Consider the following 7,590-nt stretch of genomic DNA (forward strand, 5'->3'; position numbering starts at 1 on the left):
AATAAATGAGTGTAATTTAAATAAATATTTTTTTTTTAAACCAAATTATAAAAAAAAAAAAAAAAAAAAAAAACAAGAATACATAAATACATGTAAACATAAACATTATAATGAGTCTAAGGGATGCTTATACCTCATTTTACCAGGTATAAGACTGATTTTTCATATCAGAGTTCTCATATTATTTCAACTTTATTCTTGTAATAACTATTCTCATGTTACTTTGACTTTATTGTCTTAATTTTATGACTTTATTGTCTTAATTTTATGACTGTTTTGACCCTAACACACTGCCTCACTCAGGAGCTGTGATTCTATATCGTTCTTCATTCAGCTTCTATGCACCACAAATCTGGAAGAAACTTCAGAAAAATGCAAAACAGCTGAAACACTGACTTCCATTGAATCAATTCTGGAAACCCAGCTGGTTGGAGTTGGTTTTGAACCATTATAAATGAAACATTGACCAACATTTTGATGCAAAATGTGACGTTTAATTGTTAATTTTAGTGTTTTTATGATGTGAAGCACTTTGAACTATTTTGATTCTAAAATGTGCTACAAATAAATTTCATTGATTGATTTATTTAGTTTGTTCCCCTCCAGTCTGAGAAGGTCCGGTTCCTACAGAACCGGTTCCTGACTCCCATCTCTGGACCCACTTTGTTCCAGTCGGTCCGCGACACGGTGGGCTTTCCATGCCGCCGGGGGCAAACGCTGCAGCAGATCGTGTTGCAGCGGTCCTCCTTCACAAAGGTTGCCTTTGTCTGAAGAGACCCTTATCTGTCCCGCAGCATCAACTTACTCCTCCGGCTCAGAGGCGCTCGCATAAACCCCCACTTTACGCTCCGACCGCACACAATCAGCGGGAAATGTGCGCAGATGGCGCAACTCATGGATCACATTCGCACTGAAACTACGTGCTGCTTTGGATTTAAATGTAGAGTACGCTGTGTGTGGGTGTGATTTCATGCACACATACGGACCGTATTAATAACAGAGGTGTAAATAAGAGCTGCGGCTCTGGAGATCATATCCATAAAATATAGGAAGGCATATGGTCACACAGAGCAGATCTATTCAGCTGCAGGCACACATTTACATCCGCCCACGCTGCCGCTCGTCCTCATCATCCCTCAGCAATTAACATCTCCGCTGATTGCTGTGAATATGCATCACTATGCAGCTTATATTTCAACTTTAACTTTGTTTGATCAGGGCTGCAGCCTACAAAGCCTGGGAAAAAAGTTCTCTAATAGTTTCTTCTTCTCATGCATTTTCATGAGTAAGTATACTTTTTATCAAAGGTGATGTAAATACGGAAGCGTTTAAAGGACAGAGATCGGAAATAAATTTAGGAGTAGGATCTATTTAACAAGAGTTTCCCGTCATAAAGAGTCTAGTTTTAGAATTAGTTATAACAAGAAACGAGTTAAAGCAAGAAAACCTAGTTAAAGTTATTAAAATGAGAAAGTTTCTCATCATAATGAGACAAGTTTTGTCATCTTATAACAAAACTTTCCTGTTGAAACAAGAACATTATAACTCGTTAAAGTGAATTTCTCGTTATAACGAGAAGTTTTATCTTTTTAAAATCAGAAACTTTCTCATTAAAACAAGAAAACCTCGTTATTAGATGTGAAACTTACTAGAATCAGAGATTTTCTCATAATAAAAAACTTTTTTATTAAAATAAGAAAAGTTTAACAAGTGCTCTTCAAAATAAGAGCCCAGCTACGCAATATTTTAAAATTATTAAAATTATGTTAAAGGATTAATCTGAAAAGTTTTGTGTTTTTATGTGGTGGAAATTTACTCCTTTATTATATTTTATCTACAATGCCCATAATAAATAATATATAGAGAGAAATATTGTGTTTGATCTGAGTTTTATGGACAAAACTTCCAAATCCTGCAGTTTATCATCTCCACCACATGTTTTAAAGGAACTCATCATATCAGTGACTCTTAGCTGAATTTGAAAACACAGTTTGTAATATTCAGAGAAGCATGAAACCAGTAAAACCAGTGGCTTTAGCTGATGCATTGTTTTAAAAAGCGTCTCGGTTCTGAATCCCTGCAGCATCTGACGACGCGCTGCGCCAGAACCTTGTGCCATTAAACTCTTCCCGCCCACGCAGCGGCTGAGAGGGGCTCAGAAAAACTCAGGGAAGAGGCTTAAACACGGAGTGGGCGGGGAAGTTAACCTCGCATAAAACATTCAACCTGCCGCACATGATCCTCAAAGCGAAACAGAAAAACATCACCAGCAGCAGAGAATCCTCATCCATGGAAAATGATAATGAGTCACAACCTGGAGGCTGGACGGCTCGTTATGATTTGCCGAGTCTCACTGTGGCTACGATTGCAGATACTCTGCAAACGTTTTCACATTTTCCTCCATTAAAACCAGAAAAAGTGAAATAACCTGCCCCTTTTTCATCAAGATTAAGGAATTATTGATTTAAAACAAGCTCTTGTATCTTGCTTAAAAAATGCTCTAAAGTTTTGTCTTATTTCAAGGTATTTCCATTTGAAACTAGATAAAAATACTTGGCTAGATTTTGTGTTTTGGCTAAATCTTGGTCTCACGAACCTGGAGTGTTGCTTTGATTCTTTCATGCATGTTTGAGAAATCCTTTAGTCTCCATGGCAACCACTCAGTGGTGCAAAACGCCTGGGTGGACCTAGCTCCGCCTTCCAGAAGCAGCTCCTCCTCCACTCAGCTCCTTCAGACTAGCCAGCAGTAATTAGCAAACACCTGTTGGAACTGATGAGCTCATTACAGCAGCTTCTCAGTGAAACTCTGGCAAAAATGTTGTTAAAGGGTTAAAGAGTAGCCATGTTGTGACGACTTCCTGAAGGCGGAGTTTCAGAAGGAGCAGCAGCTTCTTAAAGAGACAGAGGCCCAAATTGAAGACATCAAGTTTCTTTTAAGTTATATAACAACTAAATCAATCAATCGATCAAGTTTATTTGTACAGCACATTTCAGCAACAAGGCAGTTCAAAGTGTTTTATATCATAAAAACACAAAAATAAAAAGTCATAAGAACTTCATGCAGTCACCAACTGAGAAACCAGAAACACATATTTAATTTTGTCAAGTGTCATCATTAAAATCAAACACATCAAATATGTTGGTCAATGTTACATTTACAATGATTCAAAAGCAACTCTAAGTCAGTGTTTCAACTTTTTTGCAGTTTTCTGTAAGTTTGTTACAGATTTAAAGTAATGTAACATTATTATGCCATAAAATGATTCTATTTGACTGGAAAACATAATACTGCCAATTTAAGACATGCAAATTCAAATGCACACCACACTTTTTAGACTTTTCCTCGTAAAAGCATAAATCTGTTTCTTTTAGTCATAAATACTTTTGCATATTCAGAGCAGAACGTCTTTAACACCAATTTGTGTTTTTCCCACCATATTTGGGTCTAAAGAAACAGAAAATGTTCAAGTTTTTGGAATGAAAGATAAATATTTCCTAAAAAAAAAACAAACAAAAAAAAAACAATAATTCTAATAATTTTGTTGAACAGAAGGGCTGCGCTCCCAGAAGTCATCTGATAAAGCTTTAGAAAACAGAGCGATGCTGGGAGCTGCAGTTTCTCTCAGCTTAGAGTTAATTACAGGGATTGTTCTTCTGCTCGTTGTCCGTGTGAGCAGCGCAAAGCCAGACAGGAACACGGACCGTGCATCAAGTGGCGAACGCTGCGACCAAAGCTGATCAGGAAGAGCAAAACGGATCAGGAAGAGCAAAACGGATCAGGAAGAGCAAAACGGATCAGGAAGAGCAAAACGGATCAGGAAGAGCAAAACGGATCAGGAAGAGCAAAACGGATCAGGAAGAGCAAAACGGATCAGGAAGAGCAAAACGGATCAGGAAGAGCAAAACGGATCAGGAAGAGTCTGACTGGGAAAAAATGTGTCCAGGTGTAGTCAGGCAGATTCCTCTTCCAGCTCCGGATACAAAAAGTACAAATATTCAAAGTTTCATGAAGGTTTTGAGGACAGTTACTCAGTTACATTTACATGAGTAACTTTTATAAAAATAATTACTTTTAGGATGATTTTTACTACACTGTACTCTTGAGTAATTTTATTTTTATTTCTGCTCTTATTTGAGTAAAAGCTTTGGATTTCCTACTGAATGAAAAACAAACATGTTCTAAATAAAAATCCACCAGACAGACACACACCTGCAGTTTCAGTTTTTTATTGAAATGAACCGATTTGGAAACATTTTTCATTTTTTTTTTACTTTTATGAATTAGTGTCAGTTTGGTCCTTAAAATACCAAAATTTCCACTTAACTTTATATTTTGGTCCATCTGATCATGTCAGTTTTAAATAGTGAATGATTAATAATTTGATCAGTTATTCAGTATTTGAGTTGACTTTTTACCAAATACTTATTTTTTGTCACTTTTACCTAAATCATTTCTTGAATGCCTACTTTTTACTTTTACTTGAGTAAAAATATGTTAAAGTGTTTGAGTATCATTTCTGGGTATTTTACCCACATTTCTCAGGCTCCAGCTTGGTTTGGCTGATGGCCACAAATAATTAAATCTGTCCCATAATGGTGGATGGAAATCCCCATCCTGAGCTGAATGCTTTATATTTTATTTTATTGAAATGCGACTCCAGATGGGAAATGGTCGCCGTCTGACACAAAGGACTGAAGCTAACGGTCTAGTTTATGAACGCAGTGTGAACAGATTCACATTGTTGGAGCAAATAAGAGATTTAAGATTTAATTGGTTTAGTGGAGAGCCCAGATTTTGATGGCGATAAACAGATTTCTTTGTCTGCGCAGCAATAAGGATGAGATTTTTAAATGCATCTCCACTGGTTTGTAATTAAGTGACTCACAAAACAATGCAGTTAGCTGTAACAGTTAAGTTGTCACTAAATTATCCGATTTCTGCTGGAAGCATAAAAGCTTCACAGAAGAATATGAGAATATGGAAGTGATGAGGAGATGACTAAACATTTAAATACATTACATTTTTAGACTGAATGCAAAATATGCAGAAAATTACAGAGTTTAAATGGAAAATATTTTAAAATTTTACTAAAACAAAATCATGAAAGCATAAAAAACTCACAAAAGAAGGAAATTATTTAAAACTTCGATACATTTAATTTTGATGCCAAATGCAAAATATACAAAAGTTTAGTATTTAAAGAAAGTGGCCAATCTTTTCAAATTTTATTAAAATAATTTAAATCTAACCCCAAGTGTGAAAAAAACACACACATATACATAATCTTTTATGATGATATAATTAAAAATTAAGGTAAATTAAATTTTTATACTAAATGCAAAAATATATAGAAGCTTACAGGGTTTAAAGAAAATGGAAAACAGTTTTAGATTTTATTCAAAGTAATCAAAATCTAACCTCAAGCATGAAAAACACAAAAATCATCATCTTATGTGATAATGAGATTATTAAAAAATTGGGGTAAATAAAATGTTTATACTGAATGTAAAATATATAAAAGTTTAATGCTTAAAGAAACTGGCAGTTTTAAATTTTACTCGAATCTGGATCCATCTGTGAAAATTTGTCCATCAAAGAGCAAATCCAGGTGCAACAGCAAAGACAGATATAAAGACTCACCAAAAGTTCTTATTAAAACTAGTGCTGTGAATAGATTAAAAATTTTAATCAAATTAATCACTATGCGTAAAAAAGCAAGAAATTATCTGATTTGTTGTAGCTAAGGGAAACTTAAGCCACTACATGTTCTTACAAGTTGCAGCAAGCTGTTAAGTAGACGACTGACAGAGAAGATAGATTTTATTTCCTAGCTCTTGGGGGTCCCGCCCCTTTCTGATGCTGCCCTGGGCAACTGCCTATATAGCCCACTGTATAAACAATTTCAAAAACTGTTTAAGAAAACTTTAGTCTGGCAGACTCGGTTTGAATGGGGACAAAAATTGCAACATTTGTTACATTTTCAGCTGCTGTGGTTCTTTCACACTGCACGAAAACGAACCTCTTATTCAGAAAGCTGTTCCCCTCCTCGCCTGCAGGGGCGCTGCACCAGGAACCACTGAAGGAAACGACACACAAACCTCTGAAAAAGAAACTGATTGCAACTTCCTTCTTTATGAAATGTAAACAAAAATGAGGTAGCATCAGATTTTAGTGGTTGTAAAATTTCTCTGTCATCTTTCTCCAGCTAGCATTAAGTTAGCATGTTGGGTTTGGTTGTATTTACCCATAATGCCCTGCGTTGAGGTCCACTTCCTGCTTTTGGAGCAGTCTCCAGTCTCCTTAGCATTCACATATGCATTCGAACCTCATCAGAGTTCACTTCAACCAAGACCGAGGATTTTTAGGCGGCATCAGAGTTTGATTACGCATTCCCACTTCTACAAACGAACCAGACTTTTTTTAAAAGAGTGAACTGGATTAAACATGGCTGGTGTGAATGCAGCCTTAGTTTATCCACAAACAGCATCAAGTCAAAAAAATATCTTTATTTCTGTTGGTGCTTTCAGGGTTAATTTCCAACTTCTAGCTCATAAACTAGTCAGAAAAGATGATTTATCAGCAGTGGAGCCAAAAAGTTTCCAAATGAACTGATAATTAACGAGGTCGTCAGTGTGGACGCCCCGTGTGTCGTGTCTCTGTTTTGTCTTTCTTTGCGAGTTTCTTCGCTGTGTGTGCATCGCGCCTCTTTGCTGGCTGAGCTTCTGAGAGTCGTTGGAGACAGACGGGCTCTTTGACTTCGGCAGCGATGCTATCGCCGCTTGCTGCACAGACTTGGCTTTGTCTTCTTCGCCGCCTCTCCTCCGCTTTGGCTGCGCTCTCTCTCCAGGTTTCCCGTTGCTCGTGGAATCTCTGAACGATGAGAGGCGTAAATCAAGACAGAGAAAATCAACAGTTTTCAGAAACTCTCCCGGGAAGTCGGAGAATATAGACGATAAGACAGAGGGTCTCTTTTTACCGTGTTTGTGCCGAGTTAGACGTGGGAACTTCTGGAAAAGTCAAATAAACTTTCCAGCAGGTCACAGCAGGAAACCCAATAGGAACTTTTGTTCTTCGGTTATTCTGTCACTTCGAACAAACTTGTGGTTTCAGCTATTTGAAGCCACTCTGCTTTGATGAAACTGCAAGAAGCAACTCCAAATATGGCTAATGCGCATATTTGGTGGTAAAAAAAAATCACCTTTAACAACAATTGGAGAGAAACATGAAGAGCAACGAAGGAGAAGAAGAAAGAGAGGAAACATCCTCCCACAGCAGGAAACGGGGAATTTATTCAAGTCTCTTCTCTAAATAAATATTTCCTGTACTTTCAATTCACACAATATCTTCATAAAAAACAAATCAAACGTCATGGATATATGAAACTCATATAAACTTTAAGTAATATTTTTATATAGGTTTATTTGAGCTTTAAATTTTAAACATTACTCTATAATTTTTGGTTTCTTCTGCCACATTTGTTGCTTAAATTAAAGTACAAATGTGCAGAAAACTTGGTTGATATTCCATTAAATAAGAAGCATAATTAAAATCACATGTGAACAAGTAATTAAAAAACATCCGGTGTAAAT

General features: G+C 36.4%; 1 long non-coding RNA gene across 1 annotated transcript; it reads right to left on the reverse strand.

The window, feature by feature from the left end:
* Positions 1-6,487: 6,487 nt before the first annotated feature.
* LOC106938579 (uncharacterized) lies at positions 6,488-7,291 on the reverse strand. Its single transcript, XR_001422656.1, has 2 exons — positions 6,978-7,291; positions 6,488-6,871 (listed from the first exon to the last, which is right to left on the reverse strand). It is a non-coding gene; the product is annotated as an uncharacterized LOC106938579 (long non-coding RNA).
* Positions 7,292-7,590: the final 299 nt, after the last annotated feature.

This window comes from Poecilia latipinna, unplaced genomic scaffold, assembly GCF_001443285.1.
Source record: "Poecilia latipinna isolate Pla-1442-1.1 unplaced genomic scaffold, P_latipinna-1.0 Scaffold2632, whole genome shotgun sequence".
In the NCBI taxonomy this organism is placed as follows: Eukaryota; Metazoa; Chordata; class Actinopteri; order Cyprinodontiformes; family Poeciliidae; genus Poecilia; species Poecilia latipinna.